Consider the following 24,959-nt stretch of genomic DNA (forward strand, 5'->3'; position numbering starts at 1 on the left):
CCCATATTCCATTTAAGTCAGGAGAGATTGTTTTTTACATGATGCACAGTGTTTTAATTAAAGAGCCAATCTGACCACGTCAGATTGCTTCAACAGACACACTTGAAGGATGGAACTCTAGGTCCAATAGTATCGATTGGACTAATGTTACAAAAATTTGTGACAATAAGGGACATCTCAAACAGGTGCAGAAAGTAGTGTTAGAATCTACTCTGCGCCCCCTGCCCCCTGTGCTTTATGGCATATTTCATAGTAATAGTAGAGGCGTTTGAGCCTTGATCTTTAAATCTATAAATTTGACTTTAAAATGCAAAACAAACCACACCCCAACATTGTACACGTGTTCAGATGTGCTTTTCACACTGCTTAAATGTGAACCCTCCAGATGTTTAGCTCTTTTCCTCATTGCTTTTGATCATATGTACGTTTTGTTTGCTCCATGGCGTCATTCTAAGCTACTCCTCTTTCTGTAAATCAGCTTCGTCCCAGAAGTTTCGCACTCAAGTTGGTGGTCCACACAAAACCAATATCTGTGCTTCTCCCTTGTCAAAATAATCAGATGTACCAAAGTTTCTGGGAAGTTCTGGACTGAGTTCTACTTAGTATCGAAATACACTTAGAGAAGAATGTCTTCTGATTTACTTAAAGCTTCTCACCTATGACTTTGTGAATTTAAAAGTTTAACTTCAGATTGTTTCCTAACACAAACTGGCTAATTCTTCCATGACAAAGAATTGTCTGATCCCTCTCACAGTGTCTCATCATTTTTTTTTCCACCGATTTCCTCAATTTCTAATTCCCTGACCAGGAAATCAGCTGCAGACAGCTAAAACACACCATATGGACCACAGGGAATCAAATGGTCAGGTGTCCAGGCAAGCTGAGTCTTAGAGGGCATAGTAAAAGGGATTAGAAAATGAAGAGGAAACACATTTTCACACTAAAGTTATAGAATAGTTAAAAAGGGAAGATAAACCCTTCTGATCATATACAAACTTCTATTTCAGAGATTAGCAAACTATGGTCTGGGGTCCAAATCTGACCCCTGGCATGATTTTGGGTTTTTTTTTCATTTTTAAAGTACTGTTTAAAATGATAAAAGAGAAGAGAAAAAAAACAACAACTATATGACAAAGATAGTGTGTGGTCTGCAAAGCCTAAAATATTTGCTTATGGTCAAGTTTACCAACCCTTGCATGTAGCGTATGATTATTTCCATTTAGACCTAGGGAGCAGCTATTTTTGCATGCAAACACAAATATACGTGATTGTTGGGATTTCTACTACAGTCATACATAAATTCATGGAATCCCAATTATAGTCAAAGCTTATTATTACCGTCACACAGGCATACATTGGAACAGACACTCAGTACCAAATTCCAGCCAGGCTGCTGGTAGCTACGTGTTTATTTCTCTTGGCAAGGGAAATAAAAAAGTCCCTGGCAACGCTAAAGGCTCACGATCCACCTTCCAGTAACTAACCAACCTCTAATAAATATATAATTGTGCCTTTGATATTGTTTTAGTTTTTCCTTCCAAATTTATCCACACCTTCTCCTCCAATGAAAGAAGCAATTGTCTTCTGTGTCTTAAAGATGAGACCTCTGCATTTTCTTTGCTTGTTTAGGACAAGAAATGAAGTGCTACCTGTTTAACTGGCAGAACCATGCAGGAGGAGCATACCTTTAATTTAGGGTTGGGATACCTCACTTGCACTCTGCCTGAGATCCTTTAGCACTGAAATAATATCATCCAGCACGCATATCTCATGCTGAGAGCTCGCCCTGTCATTTGAGAAAAAGTGTAGTTACAGACTTCGCAGCTCACTTCATTTCCCGCAAGGCTCAGCGAGTCTGCAGGATCCCCTCAGCCTGGAGCAAAATATTGTCCCCGGGTGGGGAGAGGAGGATCACCCTGCCATACCTCCCGGGGGTGTGTAAGTCCGAATAGAGCTGGCTTTTGGACTGGTCCAGGGGGAAAAGGCTGCGCTCGATCTTGGCCAGGCTGTGGCTGGGAGCGACCAGGCGCTCCAGGTCGCCCTCGGGCTGGAAGCGGTCAAGCGCGCTGAGGCCGAAGGTGATGGTCAGGACTGCGGGCACGGTGAGGAAAAAGACCGGGTGCCGGCTCACGCACAAGCCCAGCCTGTGGCAGAACGACCGGAGCCCTCTGCGAAGCACCTGCCGCAGCATCCTCCACCAGGTCTAGCACAGTGACAGGTGCAGCACCAGACCCTCTCCACTCGTCACGGTCACCTGGCTTCACGATCGCCCACCTCGCGGTCCCATCGCCGCCACGCCAGCAGTCCACACTAAGCCCTCCGCCTTCGCCGTCCCTTCATCTCGCGCCAGCGCTTTGCCAGGTGCTTCTCAGGCGCACTCTCTTTGCACTTTTTCACACACAGCAGCAGGTGCTACCAGACAGCAAATTATTTTCTTTCTCTTATTTTTTTTTTTGGCCGGCGGCGGGGCATTTGGGATCTTACTTCCCTGACCAAGGATGGACCCCGCGCCCCCTGCAGTAGAAGCGCGGAGTCTTAACCACGGGACCGCCAGGGAAGTCTCAAAGGGTTATTAGCAAATTCTTAAACTGCCGGTTTCCTGCGGCCCCAGACCCCGGGTTCCGCTGCGCTCCCCGCCCGAGCCCGCGGATCTTTTCTCTAAGTCTCCATCTCGATGCAACTCTCCTGCCCCCACCCTTTCCGGCAGGTTCGCCCACCCTCCTCGGGGGAGGTGGCCAGTGTGGACCGGTCCACCTGTGTGGATTTCCTCTCCGCCCGGATGAACTGCGTTTCCTAACTAGACATCTGTAAAAATAGGACTCCGTAAACATGTTAATACCTGTCCCACTAGAGGGCGTCAGAGAGGAGTGGGTGGTGAAAAAAGCGAAATACTCTTTAAAGAATAGTCATTTTTTGGTAAGAATTTTTGTTATTGTTGTTCCCACCTCCTCCCTTGGCAAGGAAATGGAGGAATCAATGAAATGAGGACGACGACCCAATAAATTAGCGGCTTTTTAGAGCCAGAGAGGCTGGTGGAAGGTGGACTTGAGAAGGCAACTTTGAACACGTTCCAATATCCTCTACGCACTAATTCTGTTTTGATTGGATGACAAGAAGCAGAGAGGGCTATGCCGCATTTTTAATAAATCAGTGTGCGCGGGTTCTTTGCAATACACCGCTCAAAACCCGCAGCTGCGGACTGCCCAGAAGTGGAATCTCTGCCTGGGCGCAAGGGCTCTCCCCAGAGGAGAGGGGCCTGGAGCAGCGGCCTTGGCAGTTGGTGCCAGCACCGAGCGATCAAATGCAAGCCCTGCAGGTACGCAATTCTTTACGCTCTTCAGGACTAAAAAGAAAGAGTTCTTAAAGCTGAACCATCATCCCCTGGGCGCCCCACCACCACCACCACCTCAACTGGTTCTTCCGTGAGCCGATCCTTAACTCCGCCCCTGCACTCTGTTTGGCTCCCTGAAGGTGGGTAGTTGGGATGCTGAGCTACTTTCCTGCTCTGAGCTGAAATCCGGCAGCAAACTGGCTACATTCTGTTACATACATTAAGACAAGAGGAAAAAGGGAAGTGGCAAGTGAAAGGAAAAATCAGACTTCTGGAGGGTTCAATCACTTCAACCTTGGCAGAACTACCTGTAAAGCATTAGAAGAATGTGCTCTGGGCCTTTGCAGATTCCGATTTTAACAGTTTTAACTGTCTTGAGGTACATAGTAGTTCACTTTAATATTCTGTTTATATATTTGAAACTTTTATAGTAAAAGTTAAAAGCAAGAAGAAATATGTGTCTTTCTACATATATACAAGAAGGTACATATAGAGATAGATTCAAAAGATATATAGATACAAGCAAATATATAAAATATATATACATATACAAGCACATACACATATATTTACACACATAAACATAAAGAATTATGATGAAGTCCTAGGAAACTCACAAGTTTATGCTCTGACAAAATAGGAAGATAGATTGAGAGCAAAATCGAAGATTAGAAGTGAACTGAACTCTTTAATTAGCTGTTTTTGGAGTTTCATAGTAATATCTTCCCTTACTCACATGGTATAACTGATTATCTAATAGCAGCACATTATTCAATTTAAATATATCAAGTTCCTGAAAAGCATCATATATGAAACTTCTTAAACATAGTTTTAGATTCTCTCTCTAATTTACTTCAATTTGTATGCCCACAAATCTAAGCCCACACTGTTCTTATTCTTAAAATTTTACAATATCCATGATCAGACTTTTAAAAAGAGAAAAAAAGAGTATAAATGTACATACATAGTTCACAGTGAGTTTTGCTGTTCTTTTTTTTTTTTTTTAATAAATTTATTTGTTTATTTTTGGCTGCGTTTGGTCTTCATTGCTGTGCACAGGCGTTCTCTAGTTGCGGCGAGCGGGGCCTATACTTCGTTGTGGTGCGCGGGCTTCTCATCGTGGTGGCTTGTCTTGTTGCAGAGCACGGGCTCTAGGCACGCAGGCTTCAGTAGTTGTGGCACGAGGGCTCAGCAGTTGTGGCTCAAGGGCTCTAAAGCACAGGCTCAGTAGCTGTGGCACACGGGCTTAGTTGCTCCGTGGCATGTGGGATCTTCCCAGATCGGGGATCGAACCCCTGTCCCCTGCACTGGCAGGCGGATTCTTAACCACTGCGCCACCAGGGAAGTCCCAGTTTTGCTGTTCTTGAACTTTTTCAGGAAGAGAAGAAAAATCTAGGTGTCCTTCCTCTTGCCTCAACAAACAACCAATGTTTGTAAATTTTTTCCTATATTGCCAAATACAAATATAGTGCTATAGTATGTATTATCTTTAAATTCATCTCCTTTAATAAAAATCTAAATTTTCAAACATTAAATATAATTTTTCTTAATACTTGTATGGTTCTCATTAGTTCTTACCATCAATATCTATTAGTTTATCTACCCTGAACCCCCAAGATGAACAATACGCCCCTTCCTCACTCACTTCCCCACCACACCTGGTGCATGCCTCACCCTCTAATACTGCTATTTTTTCCTGTCTGCCTTCTGAACTGGAATGAAGGATTTGTGTCATTGGCTCTTAGTTCAATACCTAGCCAAATATCTGTGAAGTAAACTAAATTCTAGGCCAGGTTTTCTTCTGGAATGGGAGAATATGTCTATTAAGTATACCTCAGCCATTGGCTTAGATACCAAGGTTGTGCTTTGTGGCTGGTGCAATCTGTCTCCTCTCCTGTTGGCCTTGTGTCCATTCTTCCTTGGTTTCCAAATATCTCTGGGCGTCTGACTCTTGCCCAGCCCTCTTTCCCAGGACTCTTCTTACCTCTTCCGCCACTTGCAGGCAGCCTGACATCTCTCATTCTGTCCTGCACTCCTATAACAGGTACTATGAATGGCCTTAAAAAAAATTTTTTTTTCTCTTCTTAATTCTTTTTAGGAATTTAGGTCCATAGATTGCAAGGGCATGTGTGAAAATAAAGAGATAGCTGTAAAAATGAAGGGCCTCGAAAAAATATGCTTCTTCAAAATAGTCAATAGACATTTATTGTTCACACATTGTGTGGGAGGCCTTGGAATGGGCAGAAGTAGTCCTCAGGGAGTTTACAATAATGTTAAAATTTTGGACTTCATCTAATGGCTCGTAAGGACAAAGTGAAGGAGCCTCAGTCTATGAGTGACACGATAAGATTTATATTTTAGAAAAAAAAGGTTTGCTGCAATTAAAGAATAATCTGGAAGATGCAAAGCTGGAGATGGGACTGCCAGCATAGAGGCTTCCTGAATTAGTTTTGGGAAAAGATTATGGCTCAGGGAATAAGAAGGGATGTGAGAGTTATTGAAAGGATGTGAGAGTTAAATAGTCAGCATAGCCATGGATTCAACCAACTGTGAATTTAAAGTACTCAAAAGGGGCTTCCCTGGTGGCGCAGTGGTTGAGAATCTGCCTGCTAATGCAGGGGACACGGGTTCGAGCCCTGGTCTGGGAAGATCCCACATGCCGTGGAGCAGCTGGGCCCGTGAGCCACAACTACTGAGCCTGCGCGTCTGGAGCCTGTGCTCCGCAATGGGAGAGGCCGCGACAGTGAGAGGCCCGCACACCGCGACGAAGAGTGGCCCCCGCTCGCCGGAACTGGAGAAAGCTCTCGCACAGAAACGAAGACCCAACGCAGCCAAAAATAAATAAATAAATTTTTTTAAAAAAGAAAGTACTCAAAAAAAAAAAAAATTTCCACAGCGTTCCAAATAGCAAAACTTGAATTTGCTGCACACAGGCAACTATTTACATAGCATTTACATTGCATTAGCTATTATAAGTAATCTAGAGATGACTGAAAGTATACAGGAGGACTGCATAGTTTATATGCAAATACTGTGCCACTGTATATAAAGGATTGAGCATCCACAGATTTTGGTATCAATGGGAGTCCTGGAACCAATTCCCTGCAGATACAAGGGACGACTGTATAAGAACAAAACAGATAGGACTTGGTGATGATTAAATCTGAGTGTGTACACTAAAAGCCAAGCATGGTAATTCTTGAATGCACAACTTGCATATGTGAGAATAAAAGCAGCATCCAGCTCTGATTTCAGTCATAGTAATAAAGGGATATATAAGAGTAGTGAACTCCATGAGCAAACACATCTAGGTTAAAAAATACTAACTCTTGGGAAAGTTGGACAGCCGCATGTAAATCAATGAAGTTAGAACACACCTTCATGCCATGCACAAAAATAAACTCAAAATGACTTAAAGACTTAAATATAAGACACGACACCATAAAACTCCTAGAAGAGAACATAGGCAAAATATTCTCTGACATAAATCTTACCAATGTTTTCTTAGATCAGTCTACAAAGGCAATAGACAATAAAAAAGCAAAAATAAATAAATGGGACCTAATCAAACTTACAAGCTTTTGCACAGCAAAGGAACCATAAACAAAATGAAAAGAAAACCTGTGGACTAGGAGAAAATATTTGCAAATGACGTGACCAACAAGGGCTTAATTTCCAAAATACACAAATAGCTCATACAACTCAATAACAAAAAAACAACCCAATCAAAAAATGGTCAGGGGCTTCCCTGGTGGCGCAGTGGTTGAGAATCCGCCTGCCAATGCAGGGGACACGGGTTCAAGCCCTGGTCTGGGAAGATCCCACATGCCGCGGAGCAGCTGGGCCCGTGAGCCACAATTACTGAGCTTGCGTGTCTGGAGCCTGTGCTCCGCAACAAGAGAGGCCACGATAGTGAGAGGCCCATGCACTGTGATGAAGAGTGGCCCCCGCTTGCCACAACTAGAGAAAGCCCTCGCACAGAAACGAAGACCCAACACAGCCATACATAAATAAATTAAAAAAAAAAAAAAAAAAATGGTCAGAAGACTTAAATAGACAGTTCTCCAATGAAGATACACAGATTGCCAACAAACACATGAAAGGATGCTTAACATCACTAATTATTAGAGAAATGCAAATCAAAACTACAATGAGGTATCACCTCACGCCAATCAGAATGGCCATTATCAAAAATCTGCCAACAATAAATGCTGGAGAGGGTGTGGAGAAAAGGGAACCCTCTTGCACTGTTGGTGGGAATGTAAATTGATACAGCCACTATGGAGAACAGTATGGAGGTTCCTTAAAAAACTAAAAATAGAACTACCATATGACCCAGCAATCCCACTACTGGGCATGTACCCTGTGAAAACTGTAATTCAAAAAGAGTCATGTACCACAATGTTCATTGCAGCACTATTTACAATAGCCAGGACATGGAAGCAACCTAAGTGTCCATCGACAGATGAATGGATAAAGAAGATGTGGCACATATATACAATGGAATATTACTCAGCCATAAAAAGAAATGAAATTGAGTTATTTGTAGTGAGGTGGATGGACCTAGAGACTGTCATACAGAGTGAAGTAAGTCAGAAAGAGAAAAACAAATACCGTATGCTAACACATATATATGAAATCCAAAAAAAAAAAATCTTCTGAAGAACCTAGGGGCAGGACAAGAATAAAGATGTAGACATAGAGAATGGACTTGAGGACACGGGGAGGAGGAAGGGTAAGGTGGGACGAAGTGAGAGAGTGGCATGGACATATATACACTACCAAATGTAAAATAGATAGCTAGTGGGAAGCAGCCACATAGCACAGGGAGATCAGCTTGGTGCTTTGTGACCACCTAGAGGGGTGGGATAGGGAGGGTGGGAGGGAGACGCAAGAGGGAGGAGATATGGGGATATATGTACACGTATAGCTGATTCACTTTGTTTTAAAGCAGCAACTAATACAACATTGTAAAGCAATTATACTCCAATAAAGATGTTAAAAAAAAAAAGGGCACGGGATTTCAGGTCAGACGACAGGGGTTTGGTGGACATTTGGTCAAGGATCTCTCAACAGAGTTGTAAAAAACATTACTAATTTGGCTGAAATTCCTCCAAATTTTGCTGTTCAACCATGGTTTTCCGAAAATTGTCTGCAAATCAGCCTTTTTTTTCTTCCTTTCCAAGTCATGGATACAGGGCACCAATTTCTGGCGCCTTTTACCTGTGGCAACAGAAAAGTGCCATTTATATGAGATACAAGTTAGAGGAGTGGGAAGAGAATAGGACTGGAGATGTGCAAAATGAAACGCTAGCCCCATCGACACCATTTGCTCAGAATCTTGGTGCAGAGAAGTTCCCTTCATTGTGACGGAGAATTATGCCGCTGGATACAGAGCTTAGAGAATAAAGTGAAATAGAAACAACATCGATTTTAAGTCTCCACTAAGGATTGGGAGTCAGGACTGATTTAAGGTGTCATCACAAAAGAGATCTGTAGCTGTGTGCAAATCCCTTTGCCTCTGTAGAATTCATTCTCCTTAATGTAAAATGAAGACAAAAAGAATTTCAAGGTACTGTCCACTTATAAAATGATAGCTGTCTATTCCTGAGGATATTTAAGGATCTGAGGGTCAACGCATCAAAATTATATACATTTTGTAATTTAAAATTCTTAATGGATTGTGTACATCTGTTGTAACAGAAAAAAACCACATATGATTAATTAATTTTGCTAATATTTCACCCTTATGGTTATTACAGTTAAAGTATTTTTTTGAATCTATGATTATGGTAATCCATGACTTCCACAAATTCTGATAAGGCAAGAATATTTCCTAGATTTAACCACGTTGAGGGAAGTCATCAAAAAGGCAAGACCACCAGTTGAACCCTGGAGCTTGACCTGGGCAATTGGAGGCTCCTCACCCCCTCCCCTGTCCTCAGAATGTGCATTCCCTTTGCCTTCTCCACTCCCAGAAGCTGCCCCAAGGATACAGCCCTGAGTTAATAACGTGATGATGGGACTATCTCAACTGTGTACGTGACTGCACACATTTAAAGCCTCTGTATAAATTTTCAGATTCTGGCAAGCTAATGCAGAGATCTACTCGTCTTTTGGTGCTCAAGACAAGCCTCGTAAGTAAGTTCCCTTGTTTATTAAAGCTGCCACATGCCAATCTAGAGACTTCTGCCTCTTTCTTTGGTCTCTCCCTGCCCTTCACCTACAGGGGCTGGTTTCAGATTACGCCTGGGAAGCGCCTGAGGAGATTTGGAGCCAACACTCCAAAAATGGGCTTCCTAATGCAAAAGAGAAACCAAAACGGAGGCCACAATTTGAATAGTCTCCTAGACCAATAACTCATAGTCACAAGACTGTCCTGATTCCCTTGAAATGATAACTCTGACCTTAAACAAAACTTAAGTTTTCTTCATAGCAGCACAACCTTATAGCTTTCTAGCCAACTGGCTACAAACAAGTAAGCATACACAGTGCTATTATCTTATAAAGGAATAAAGTTTCTAGTAACCAATCACAATAGAAAAAAATGTTCAAAAAGAGAGCACAGAAAGAAGCCCACACACTTATGGTCAATTAATCTATGACAAAGGAGGCAAGAATATACAATGGAGAAAAGGCAGTCTCTTCAGTAAGAGGTGCTGGGAAAATTAGACAGCCACAAGTAAAGGAATGACATTAGAACATTCTCTAACACCATATACAAAAATAAACTCAGACCTAAATGTAAAGCCAGAAACCATAAAACTCCTAGAGGAAAACATAGAACACTCTTTGACATAAATCATAGCAATATTTTTCTATATGTCTCCTAAAGCAAAGGAAATAAAAGCAAAAATAAACAAATGGGACCTAATTAAACTTAAAAGCTTTTGCACAGTGAAGGAAACCATTGACAAAATGAAAAGACAATCTACTGAATGGGAGAAAATATTTGCAAATGATAACCAATAAGGGGTAAATAGCCAAAATATATAAATAGCTCATACAACTCAACATCAAAAAAACAAACAACCCGATTAAAAAATGGGCAGAAAACCTGAATAGACATTTTTTCCAAAGAGGAAATGCAGATGACCAACAGGAACATGAAAAGATGCTCAACATTGCTAACCATCAGGGAAATGCAAATCAAAACCGCAATGAGATTCACCTCACACCTAAAAGTTTTGATTCTGTATTTTATATAATAAACCTGCTTCTCATTTTAACAGTTCTCTGATAAAATTTTAAAAGATTAATAATGGCATCTAGTTCCACCTGCAGCGTGGTCATTACTCTCAAACTGTAAACCTTATTGACTTTTAGCTGATGCCAGAGGTACGCAGCACAGTGTCTCTACTAGAGTTTGGTTGACACTACAAAGTTTCCCTGCATTGCATATCTTCTTACATCATAGGCATGCAGCAAATAATCTCTGCTAGAGTTTCCAAAGTCTTGCCCTGCACATCTAAAACTTAGCCCTTGCCAAAGCATGTATGGGGAATCCACATGCAGATTTCTAAGCCCTCACTTGGTTTCTTTCACTCTTTTTACTTTTGCCCTGCAAAGTCTAGCTTTTCAGCATCCCTAAACCATTAAATACTCTCTTACTGTCCATTATAGATATATGGGAAAATGAAAAAAATAAGAAAACTAGTATTATTCAGTACATTGTTATTTAAAACACTACTGTACTTTTAAATATTAACAATTAAATTTTCTTTTTTAAAAACCTTAGAGTAAGTAGTGAGCATCTTCTCCATGCCTTGGTGAATTGTCACTGTCATACTTCTTTCTAAGTTGTTACAATGGACTGAATGTTTGTGTCCCCCCAAAATTCATGTGAAACGCTAATCCCAATATTATTGAGTTTGGAGGTGGGGCCTCTGGGAGGTAATTAGGTCATGAAGGTGGAGCCCTCATGAATAGGATTAATACCCTCATAAGAAGAGGCCAGAGAGCTAGCTATCTCTCTTCCTGCTATGTGAGGATACAAGAAGTCAGCCATCTGCAACCCAGAAGAGGGTTCTCACCAGAATCCGACCATGCTGTCACGCTGATCTTGAACTTCAGCCTCCAGATCTATGAGAAATAAATTTCTGTTGTTCATAAGCCGCTTAGTCTATGGTACTTTGCTATGAAAGCCCAAGCTGACTAAGACAGCTGGGATCAGCTTTCAGTATTTCATCCTTTGCACTTTTAATGTTGTGAAATATCTCTCAGACTTCCTTTAATTATGAAGATTTCTGCCAGTGCCATTTCCTTTAGGAAAACTTTAGCCTTTGATCACAACCACTTTCCTCATTCATCTCCATAAGTTCACCTTTACTAAATTCCTCTGACTGCACATCTCATGTCTACAGAAGGGAAACAGCATCAACACTCCCACATCCGCTCTCTCTCCTATAACTCCATTTACGTGCCATTTGAGTTTCACTTCCAGCATCATCACTTTTATTTCTTAGTGGCACTTTTTCTTTGTTGGCCAACTCTCTTTTCCAATTATGCATATTTGTAAAATGTCATGTGGGTTTGTCACTGGGAGGCAAGGAGGCAATGTAATCACATGCTGTGCTGTCTGTACCTGAACTGAATAAGAGATACGCAATGACCACTCAATGACAGACGCTGGAAAAACCAGGCACATCCGTCATTCACAGAGTGACTCGTGGATTAAAGAGTTAGCAATGATGTTTGTACTTTATGTAATTCTTCCCAGTTAACACATGGTAGTAACGGAAATTGGAACCATGTTGTCTGCGGACTGGTGTTATCTACTGATTTCAGTGGTAACTAAAATATTTGCATATCAGAGCTGTGAGAAGTAAGGACGGCCTGGACTAGATTCTGTGCATGCAAAACACATACAGTCCCTGCCTTCAGAAGGGAAAAAGCAGATATTAAGTAAAACAAAAGCAAAAGCAAACAAACGAAAACAACTAACTACAAAGTGTAGTAAGTACTCTGAAGGAAAAAGGTAAGGGAGTATGAGAGCCTGTTAACAGTGGGAAATGATGTATTCCAAGAAGGGGTCATGAAAGGATATTTGATACGTTCTCGGAAAGAGGAATTTTAATTAACATGTCAAAGAGGGTGTGGGGAAAGCACTTCAAGTAAATGGAACACAGGACACACACAAAGGTCATCATGGGTAAGGGATCAACTCATCCCAGTCAGTGAAAGAAGCCCTTCTGACTAAGCACGGTATGTATATGAGTGTGTGTTGGGAAGACGTAAAATACAGGAAGTAAAGGAAGAAGGCAGGGGTCAGACAATACTGGATATATCAGGTGCGCTGTGAAGAAAAATGGAAGGCGACATAGGAGTTTTCAGCTGATAAATGATACATTTGCATTTGAAAAGAAAAATAGTGTTTCTGTTCTTGCCTTGACAAATTAGCTTATCTTCTGACTATGAACAACTATAAAAGCTGCACAAAATATACAAAATACCTTTCACTTGCAGGCTTTGGAGAGCAACCAACCCAAGGTGAAGAGCCTCAATGGAAAGCTCAGAAAATAAGCCCTGCATACCAGCAGGCTATCTCTCTGAGGGTGTTTTAAAGGCTCTATTTAGGGAAATAAGATCCATAAAAATGTCAAACATTCAGTTTAGGACTAAAGACAGCTCTGATTTTTGTGGGTGGGCAAGGGGCAGTAAACTGAAGAAAAACAAGCTTTAATGTACTTGGCTGTTTCCTAAACTGGCCTTGTACAAGGAGGTACTCTGGGAAGCTGAGTAGCAATTTCAGAAGCCACAAAGTCCTGAAGAGATGCTAGAATTTAGCAGTGGCAAAAGTGAAGAAACCTTCATCTTTTAGTAGAGACACCAAAGACCACGCCCTAGGAGGAAGAACCATATGTTAGGAGTAAGGGCAGAGTTGAAATAGACTCCCCTTTATGAAGCTAAAAATGCAAGTGTTGACAAGATCAAAGTGACCTACTAGGAATTTAAGTATCTTCCGGAACAAACCATATTTTAGAGGATAATAACACAACCCAGATCCTTAAAATCTATAATATCTTGTAAAATCTATGGCAAACAGTAAACCTAACCAATACTAAAGAAATAAAAAAATAATAATTAAGGAAATTTTTGCTCCCAGCCTAAATGACATAATAGGAAACAACCTCAATAAACTAAAATACTAAGAGATTATTTCTTTAAACTTAAAATTGCAAAATATTCCTGAGAGAAATTAAAGAAGACCTAAGTAAATGGAGTAACACATCATGCTCATGAATCATAATATGCAATATCAGTAAATATTAATTCTCCCCAAATCAATCTGTCGGTTCAATAATGCTCAGTAGGCTTTTTTCAGCAAATTGATGCTAAGATTCATATGGATATGCAAGGAACATAGAATAGCAAGAACAACTTTGAAAAAGAACAAAGGAAGAACCTACTGTACCGGACTTCAAGACTTACAATGTTATAGTAATCAAGGCAGTGCGGTATTGAAGCAAAGGTAGATATGTAGATCAAAGGTATAGCATAAAGAGTAGAAATACACACTTATATGATCAATTGATTTTTGGCAAAGGTACCAAGGCAATACAATGGGATAAATTACAATCTTTTTAAAAAGTGATGCTGGTTTAAAAGAAATGAGTCTCAACCTTTACCTTACACTACATATACTAATTAAAATAGATCATACAACTAATTTAAAACCTAAATCTATGACATTTCTAGAAGAAATCATAGGTGAAACTTTAAGTAACCATTGGCTTGCAAAGATTCTTAAATACAAACTACAAGAAAATAAATCAATAAACTGCACTTCATCAAAATGAAAATTTTGCTCTTTAAAAGACATTGTTAATATATTTTTAACAATATAATTGTATTTTATATAATATAATGAAAAGGCAGGTCAAAGACTGGTAGCAAGTATTTATAAAACATATATCTGACAAAGGAAATCTACCTAGAGTATATGAAAAACTCTTACAATTCAATATTAAGAAGCATAGAACCAAAAAAAAAAAGAAGCATAGAACCAATTTTTAAGAAGTAGGCAAAACATTTGAATGGATACTTTGCTAAAGAAGACATATGGATGGAAAACAATCACATGAAAAGAGTTCTATATCATTCATCATTAGAGAAATGCACTTTAAAACCACAATGGGATACCAAAACACACCCAGAAGAATATTTAAGATTAAAAAGATTGAGTATAAGTGTTGCTCATGATTTGTCAAATGAAACTCTCACACTTTGCTGTTTTGAGTCATACAACTAGCTTGGAAAACACATTTGCAGTTTCTTAAAGAGTGAAATATAAAGCTACCGTATGACCCTTCCATCCTACTCTTAGGTATTATTTGCCCAAATAAATATATATCCACACACAATACTCTGCAGCTATACCCCTAATAGCACCAAACTGGAAATAACTCAAATATCCATCAACAGGTAAATAGATAAACAATTAGGGGTATATCCATAAAATGGAATGTTACTCATCAATACAAAGGAGTAAGCTATCGTTACACACAATGTAGATAAATCTCAAAGTAACTATGCTAAGTAAGCAAAGCCAGACAGAAAAGGGAATACACTGCATGGTTCCATTTATATACGATTCTAGAAAATCCAGAGAAATTTATAGTGATAGAAAGCAGCTCAGCAGTTGCCTGGAGCAAGGGGAATAGACAGAGAATAAGACAATGTGTACAAGGGGCAGAAGAAAATTTTGTGCGGTATGTCCATTTCTATGATTGTTTCGATCATTTCAGACATTATACATATGTCAAAACATATCAGATTGTAAAATTTAAATATGTGCAGTTTATTATGTCAAACCTGTCTAAAACTAAGGAAAGAGAAAAAACATTTCCTGTTTGCAGTTTTTGGTTTCATTGTGGGGAATGTACTGAAAAGGGAAAGAGTATAAGAAAGGGGAGAAGTTAGCCAGCCTCTGAATTTTTCTAGGGACTGTGGCAGAGGTTATTTGATTGCAGAGGCATATAAAGAATTGAGAGATATTTGCAGGTAAAATGTGCAGCTCTTAATGCTAGATTGGATATGGGGGGGTGAGGGAGAGAGAGGGAGAGAGAGAGAGAGAGAGGATTAAAGCAGGACTCAGGTTTTGTCTTGTTCAACTGGAGATTCTTTTGCATGCTATAGGGAAAGCTGGACTTATAGGAGGAGGAAAACAAAACTGTTCAATTCAGTTTTGAGAATGTAGAGTTTGTTGCTCATGTAAAGCTTTACAACAGGACAAGTTGAACAGGAATTTGGATATATGGGTGTGGTTTGGAGATTTAAAAATGGGGATTCATTAGACATATGATGGTAAATGAAGTTTTAAAAATATTAAGGAGGGAGACACAAATGGAGAAAATATTACTTGGAAAGAGAAGAGGCCAAGAAAGAGATGTGGCAACTTCTTATCTATGAAGATGAACCAATGAAAAGACTAAGAGGGAGTCTCTAGAACAGGGGTCCCCAACACCCGGGCCACTGACCGGTAGCGGTCCGCAGCCTGTTAGGAACCAGGCCGCACAGCAGGAGGTGAGTGGCAGGCCCCGTCACTCCCCATCGGTTGCATTACCTCCTGAACCATCTCCCCGCACCCCACCGCCCCCATCCGTGGAAAAATTGTCTTCCACGAAACCAGTCCCTGGTGCCAAAAAGGTTGGGGACTGCTGCTCTAGAACATTACAGTGACTACGTACCACGTTTGTGCTGAGTGAATGAATGAATAATTACTTTTCCCAGATCCTTTCTTTGTAGTCTATCACCCCTTCCTAAGAGGTGTAGAGGCCCAATGGCATTATCTTTCTTCAAAATTAGATGAATTAGTGACTTTTGCTTAATAATTTAAGTCTTCTTGCAAACAGTTGCCATTAATAAAAATTTCAAATTAGATATTCAGTTCTTTAGATAGTTTGGGAACATCTGTTATATTAAAAATAACTATAAATACATCTCCTGGGAAAATTACCTTTCAAAGTAACAATTATTTACATCTTAGTTGAATGAATTTAAAAACTTTATTAACTTGAGGAAAGAAGGGTTTTGAGAAGGACAAAAAAGGAGCAACCACACAAAAAAAGTAATGAGGAGTGAAATCAGAATGATTCACATTGCCTGATACCTAATTGTGCACCTAATAACCTCATTCTTCAAAATTCTGTAAAAAGTGTCACATAGATGTAAATACCTAATAATGAATGACTCACGATTAACAAGGACTTTAAATGTCACAAATATCAGTGAGAAACCGGGGCAAAGAGTCTACAATTTGTTTACAGGAAGCAAAAGCTTGCATACTTGAATTATCAGAGTGAGCATTTCTCACAATCACTTTTATTGTTGGGGAGATTTAAAATCTAGAGTGGCCGCTAATATTTTTAAAATTTATTTTATTGATGTATAGTTGATTTACAATGTTGTGTCCATTTCTGCTGTACAGCAAAGTAATTTAGTTACACATGTATATATATACATTCATTTTCTTTTCCATTATGGTTTATCACAGGGTACTGAATATAGTTCCCTGTGCTATACAGTAGGACCTTGTTGTTCTATATATAATAGGTTGCTTCCGCTAATCCCAAAATCACAATCCATCCCTCTCCCACCCCTCCTCCCCCTTGGCAACCACAAGTCCATTCTCTACGTAGAGTAGAAGCTAATATTTACTGAGCCTTCGTTAATATTCCAAACGCTCAGACAATGTTCCAAGTGCTTTCCTTGCACTGATTTATAGTATTCACAAGAGTTCTTTACGCTGTTCTTTTTCTTGGTTAGGAGCATAAGATACACAGAAAAGCTGAAAAAACCAATCCTGATATTGCACATCTAGGTAGCGAAGGAGACTGGATTTAAACCCAGGGAGTCTGGCTCCAGCATTTAGCTGCTTTGCCATGCAGTCTCTCTTCACACAAAACCCTCTAACTACCACCAAACCAGCCCTCTGGAGGAGGATAGCACAAGTGTGTTCTCCCTCAGGGCTCTTCAGATGTCTGCACCTGGCTCACAGTTAGGCTCTTGATTTTCTTTTGTCCAGATTGGATAGTACCGGTTCATCAATGCTGATTTATACATCCTGGATTCCAGATCATCATTCTGATTACACATTTGAGATGTTAATTGTTCTATTAAAACAATGTGCCTTGAATTTAAATCCATGCTCCATATTTGGCTAACCTCTGCAAAATAGTGAAGAACAATTTAGTTTTACTGATCTAATGATTGTACTTTTATTAAAGAGGTCTGGAAGTCACATGTGGGTTTTGATCAATTCGGTCTCAATGTTTGCTCCAATAGAATCTGTGGTCAGTCAGTGAAATCTCCTGGTTACATTAATGTGGAAACTGAAGACAGACCCCCTCAATCAGCTAGACAACTGCTTTTATTTTAATCTAAATACAAGATATAATTTTTATACATGCTAAATTCCATCATCTTAGCATTCACCCAATATTTAAAACACTATTTCTTAAAAGCATACTAGTTTTCCTTCAGTTTATATCAACCATATATTTGAATATTATTCCTTCTACATCTCCATTCGTGTAACTGACAATATTGTTAGAAAAGACAAGTAAAGTCAAACAAATGGCATTTTAGTAGACTCACAGCAATAGTCAATATTCTTTTCTTAATATCTTCATTGTAGTATGCATTTAAATATGAATAATCTTCAATTTTACATCAAAAATAAAGTTTTAATGTAAACTTTTGTGGATAAAGGAGCTCTGTGGCTTCAGTTTGTGAGGAAAGCAGAATCTACTTAAAACATCTGAAATCTCACAGTGATCATATGGATATGCTATTAAAAAAACACTATCTCTTACGGAAATTGTCTTTGTGAAAATTTGAAATACATTAGTTTGTATTATCGCCTAACAACTCTGAATATATTGATGTTTTGGTTTTCCATTTTATGACATGAAACTCAACAATACTGCATTAAACAAACTCCTTGGCTCCAGGGCATTTTCTTGCAATTGCATTAAAGCTTTTCTTATAAAATTACATATATGGTTTCTTTTTTTAAAATTTTTTATTGGAGTATAGTTGCTTTACAATGTTATGTTAGTTTCTACTGTACAGCAAAGTGAATCAGCTATACATATACATATAGCCCCTCTTTTTTGGATTTCCTTCCCATTTAGGTCACCACAGAGCACTGAGTAGAGTTCCCTGTGTTATACAGTAGCTTCTCATTCATTACCTATTTTATACATAGTATCAACAGTGTATATATGTCATTCCCAATCTCCCAATTCATCCCACCTTGGTATCCATACATTTGTTCTCTATGTCTGTGTCTCTATTTCTGCTTTGTAAATAAGGTCGTCTATACCAATTTTTTCAGATACCACATATATGCGTTAATATACGGTATTTGTTTTTGTCTTTCTGACTTCACTCTGTATGACGAATCAATCATGAGAGTTAAGAGGGTACATGCTTCTAGGTTTCTCTTGCATTCTGGTTCCCATCACTAAATCTCACCTTGTTCCTCCCTTCTCTTAAAGTCCTTTATTTATAACCAGCCAATTGGTTATATAATTGTCCTCTCTAAGACCTTTTTTTTTTAACATTGTCCTGATGTCTTCTCCAGTTTGAATAAATGTTCTTTGTTCTGCACAACCTTTTCTCATCAGTATGCAACCTCACTAACTAACCATGACAGAGAAGAAATGAAAAGACATAAAATGTGGGAAGAATTAAATGAGAGAGTTGGATTTTCCTGCGCTGGCAGGGGATAGATCAAGGGACTGACCAGGTATCTAAGGGTTTTTTTTTAACTTTTCTTCCAGGAAATTTTCTAGCAGTTAAGACAAGCAACTGATTTTATACAAAGATACATCTAGGAGACACACACACAGAGGTCAGCTGACTATCTTTCACACAGTATGTATTGAATTTATCCTTATTTATGAAAAATAAAATGCATGGCGTTTTGGGGAAAAGTAAGTGCTACAAGTAATACTTAATACTCCAGCATTAATCTGTGATCAATCTTGAGTGTTGTGTATCAATAGATACACAAGGAAACCCAAGATGAGAAATGAAAAGTTGCATTAAGTTGGTAACTTAGGGGTCTTGAGCTTTACTTTTCTTTTTCTTTTGTATTTTATTGGGTGTCTGATTTTCTAGTATGTAGCTAATACAGAGCCATGATTTTTATTCTAACATACATTTCTTTTTTGTTTGTCTTTTTGTTTAAGGTTATTATTGATAAGGGTATTAAGTCTGAAAGGAAGATAAAACTAGCAGATTTGACAGGATCAGTCTGATAAAAAGAAGTAGAAAACAAGACCAGAAATAAGTTTGTAAAGCTTAGAAAAGGAGATTAATTTTAGGTCTATTTAAGATGTGCACGAGTATTTTTGTCTAGAACACAGAATGTAGATTCTCCCTTAAAGGAATTTAAAAGTATATATATAAGACTGTTGCACAACACAAGATTATATTAGGTATTTTCAATCCCACCTATCCAATAGATCACTTACATTCTAATAATTTCCAGACTAATAACGGAAATTGTCTCCTTTACTATATTGAAACAAAATTCATTGAAAATATAACCTTGACTACATACATATAGTTTTAAAATCAATAAAGGCCTACCTAACTGTTGTATAAAAGAAAATAAAAAGCATCATGGTAAATGAAATGAGCAGAGAAAGACAATCTTATAAGCAAAAAGAGTCCACAAAATTAACAGAATATTTTTAAGTCTGAGAATCCTTTGAGAACAAAATTACAGGGTCCATATGTGAATTTCCATCTAGCATGTGAATGAGCTTTAATTTTGTTTGTAAGCAGGTGAAACATACTTCAAAGCCCAAATTAAGCAGAGTTCCGATATGAGAAAGAGTTACAAGGCAGAGTCCCTCTCTGCTGGGTATAAAGGTCCAGAAGTCCACCTTTTGGCTTTCTCTTTGTGCACTGCTCTCCTTACCCTTTAAAGCAATGCCACTTAACAGTGATACACCAACTAGTGATGGTCTGCAAACCGTTTGTCACCGGTCTGCAATGATGTGCAGAATTTGATAGTAATCATTTAGAAATTGCATAGCAATTGTAACAGAGTAATTTTTTTAACATCTTTATTGGAGTATAATTGCTTTACAATGGTGTGTTAGTTTCTGCTTTATAACAAAGTGAATCAGCCATACATATACATATATCCCCATATCTCCTCCCTCTTGCATCTCCCTCCCACCCTCCCTATCCCACCCCTCTAGGTGGTCACAAAGCACTGAGCTGCTCTCCCTGTGCTATGTGGCTGCTTCCCACTAGCTATCTATTTTACGTTTGGTAGTGTATATATGTCCATGCCACTCTCTCACTTCATCCCAGCTTACCCTTCCCCCTCCCTGTGTCCTCAAGTCCATTCTCTACGTCTGCTGAACAGAGTAATTTTATGCCTGTTTAATCTATTGATAACAAAGTGGAAATTGAATTTTATGTCTTTTTATTTAATTTTTTTTCCTGATTCATTTTTATTGTATTTTACAAAAGTATTGGTCCATGAAAGATTGAAAAAAAAAAGTTCATCCTTCAATCCAGATAACTGAGAAGCATTTCCCTAGATAGAACATGTGGCTGCATTTCAGAAAGAATTCCTGTATAGCCAGGGAAGATGCAAAACTACTGCCTTAGTGATTTATGCAATTTAAATTCTCTTTCTGTTGATGGGGAAAAGGTACAGATGCAATATGTCTCTATGGATGTAGCCTTATTATGGTTAAAGACGAGTCAGAAAAATTGTGTAGGAGAAAGACACCCTCTCTTCTCTTCCTTCTTTTTTTTTTTCTTGAGAGCTGAGATTTCTCTTTCTCACCACATGTCTAGAACTGTCCCTCTCCCATCCTCAATTTATGTCTTACTCAGATCTGGGCTAAGAAGTTGCCATATTCAACAGTTACTATTCAATATTCACCATCTATTTAATCGTTTGTATGCTCAGGGCTAGTCTTTCCTTGTAAATAGTTCATCAGGTGATCATGGGAAATCAATAAATGTAAAGTTACAAATGACAATGTGTTTACATTCCTATGGATACACTCCTTTATGAAAAGAGAAATCTCAGCATTCTACAGTATTGTATCTTTACTGGGGCAACTTAGTGGGGGCTAGAGTCTACTAGGAACACTATATTGTGAAAGCACCCCTAAATTCCACACAGACATTTGTCCTCTTTCCCTATCCTTATGTCAAAACCTGCTTCTACTTCTCTTTCTGCAAGAAGTGTAGCACTAGAAGTATTAGCAGATGTATCACAAGAGATGTTCTCATTTTTTTTTCAAATGTAAGTGAGGGCATTAGGAAAGATGTACTATGGTACCTTACAAAGGGAAACTCAAAAATGGTGCTTATGGATGAATTGCTATTTGTAGACTGTGACACCAGTTCCTACATTATACTGGAATTTCCCTGGGAAGCCAGAAGCATTTTAGAGTCTAGGGACTCTGAAGAAACCTGTGAAAGAAAAAAAAAGAGAGAGAAAAGAAAACCAAGTGCCAATTCCCAACATTTCACAGTTTTAAGGGATTTTTGAAACTTTGACACTCACATACTATACTACATTCATTAAATCCAGGATAAGAATTCGTTTTCTACAATAAGGGGAAAGGGAGAAGTTGTCCTTGAGGAGAGAATGCAGTGGAAACGTAAATTGTCATCTATTCAGAATAGTTTTAAATTAAATGTAGATGTGTTGTCATTAATAGCATACACAAAAGACCCACAGACCTCCACAGTGTTCTGCTGATGAAGAAATTGGCTATGATAAAAACAATTTTATAAACTGGTACCATTTAGTAGTAGTGATGATGAGATGAATATAGGTCAATCTGTGTAGGAAAAGATGTGGTTTGTGAACATAGATTTTATGCTTCTCAATTATCTTGAGTTTTTAAACAAAATACAGAAACACTATGAAGAAAATCTTGTGCATTTGTTAGCATAACAATGAATCCATATATAGCATTCCACTTTAATAATCTTTATTGAGAGTGACTCAAAAAGGGCTCTGGGGAAAGTGACAAGATGCATCATGAAAGCTAAAGATTGAAAAGGAAGAACAAAGGATAGTATAATATAGAATCCTCACATCCTTACTTTTTTTCTCTGTTTAAAAGGTGTATTGCGTTATGGCTCCTGTGAGTCCAGTAATGCAACTGTGACCCATTTTTTATTCTATAAAATGGTCCCATCACTTCTCTAAGATCCAGTAAATCATGGCAGAATTAAATTGCTTAAGGTTCCATAGTCCTAGGAATCTTATATTGAAAAAATTGCAAACAGCTGCTGAAAGATTAAGTCCCGCCTAAAGGGTTACATGTGTAGTCAGGTATTTCAGAAATAGATATAAGATCTCTGTGACACTGATTATCAAGTATGTGTGTGTGTGTGTGTGTGTGTATGTGTGTGTGTGTGTGTGTAATATTGGATATTGATATACCAAACTCTAACAGGCTTAGCAGAGGCCAAAGATGATTCCTAAAGTAAAGGGAACTTACTGAAGCAGTGTCTAAGTGAGCAAATAAGGTCACTGCATCTCTTCTCTATACCCATTTCCACAGGAAATTTTAATATTATTTCCTGGTATACACCGGCTTTGAAATCGCTAAATGTGTCTCTGGCTGGGGGGCACTGAGGAGCTTCGGTTCCTTATGTCTTAGCACAGAAAGAATTCAGCGAGAGGCAAAGTGATAGATAAGAAGTGATTTATTAGAATTGGACTCTTGTGAGGCTTACAAGCAGGTGGGCGAGAGGGTACCACACCCTGAGAATTTAGTGGGCTACAGTTTTATAATCAAAGGAAAAGTGGGGAGAGGGAGAAGACCACCTTCTTGCTCATTCTTGAGCAGGTGTCAAGCTTCCATCATCAGCTCCTCCTCCACATCAGGTGGGGCAGGGTCGGGGAGGGGGGTTCTTGTCCCTACGTGGTCAAGCAGGGACTGTCATGGCACAATGGAAATGAGCAAGAAGGCAGTAACATATATTAAAATATGGTAAATCATCTTAGGTTTCAGTATAATGACACCCTTTCCTTATATTTTTTGTTTTTAGTTTGCCCAGAGGAGCAAGTCCTAGGAATCATTAACTTACTGAGCTCACTGGGCAGGATGTGGGTCTTATTTCACCATTGTTTTATTGTTTTCGGGCATGTCTCATGCTTGCGTTGCATGGTTTTGTTGCTAAGCAAGTCTGCTTGGTTTTGTGGTTAAGCAAACCTGCTTTCTTGACTGATCACTAATTTATAGGGGTCACCCATACTTTCTTCTTTACTGACAATCCCTTAGTGGGATTAACTAATTACCCACTTTGTCCCTTTACTCTGTCCCTATCAGCTTGATCAGGCATATTCCCACCACACAGTCTTGTCCTAGCTATTCCACTTGTCTGGGAAATTATTCCTTAGAAATCCACACGGCTAACTGCTTCACCTCCTGCTTATCTTTCATTTAATGTCATGTTTTTGTTGATACCTAACCTGGCTACCCTGTTTAAAATTTCAGCTTGCACCTCTGGATACATACTATGCATGCCAAATCACCTTTACCCTGTTCTCTTTCATTATTCTTTAGTACTTTCCATTTCACTATAAAATACACTTATTGTTGTGTTTATTGCTTGTCTCTCTACTTACACAAACTGATATGTAAACTGTACAAAGATAGGGATCTTCTGCTAGCTGTATCATAAACACTTAAAATAGTTTCTGTACATAAGAAACACTAAAGTGTTTTTTACTACAACTTCCATATACAGCTAATCACTTTTTTAGGAAGGAATTACTTTTTTCCTTAAATACATTAGGAAAAAAATCAGGAGTTGTGGGAAGGGTAACAGAAATAGTGTTAATGAGACGTGAAGGGGAAAAAAATGATGTCACAGTCAGACTTTTTAATAAGTCAGTTAAGTGGTTCTGTATTTGCCTTAGTCATTTTAGTGATACTTCCCGAAATATTAAGAACAAACACTTCAAGTCCATGTTCTGGAACTGGGGTATCTGTATTCCCCAAGGACTATGACACAATTTGCAAAAGATACTCGGCCTACTACGTAAAGGGGACGCATCTCCCGAACAAAATTCAGGTGAAAACTTTGTATAAAAATATTTTTTATAGCAAAGCAAACATGAACTTGTTAAAAGTAGAATAGAAAAAAAATTTACTTTTCTGAAATAAATCCAAAGAATTCAAAAAACAAAGACATTTTACTCTTCCACTTTGGTCTAAACAACCAGCACCTAGTGATACGTCGTTAAATCTTTTCAGTTATTAGGCATTAGAGATGAGAATACCTCTTCATGTACGAAAATTCCTTAACTTTGATATTTTACGCTTATTAAAGTGTAAGCGGCTGACAATTGGTGTTTTTGATTATAACCTAAGTGTCTGACATTAAGCTTTTGATTCCGAGGCATCCACCTAAAAGACACCCATCTGGAACAAATACATTGCCAGCTACACAACCAGATAAAGAGCCAGCTGCCTCATCCCTGAAGATCCCTTTCTTTTAGAAAGCTCTGGCTGACCTAGATAATTGACCAGATGACTGACAACTAGCTGTTCTCCTTCTATACATTATTTATTTTTTTTAACATCTTTATTTGAGTATAATTGCTTTACAATGGTGT

The 24,959-nt window shown here is 38.7% G+C and overlaps 1 pseudogene; it reads right to left on the minus strand.

The window, feature by feature from the left end:
- Nucleotides 1–1,625: 1,625 nt before the first annotated feature.
- Nucleotides 1,626–2,191, minus strand: LOC103000513 (patched domain-containing protein 4-like; annotated as a pseudogene).
- Between the last annotated feature and the right edge of the window lie 22,768 nt (nt 2,192–24,959).

Source organism: Balaenoptera acutorostrata, chromosome 10 (assembly GCF_949987535.1).
Source record: "Balaenoptera acutorostrata chromosome 10, mBalAcu1.1, whole genome shotgun sequence".
NCBI lineage: Eukaryota > Metazoa > Chordata > Mammalia > Artiodactyla > Balaenopteridae > Balaenoptera > Balaenoptera acutorostrata.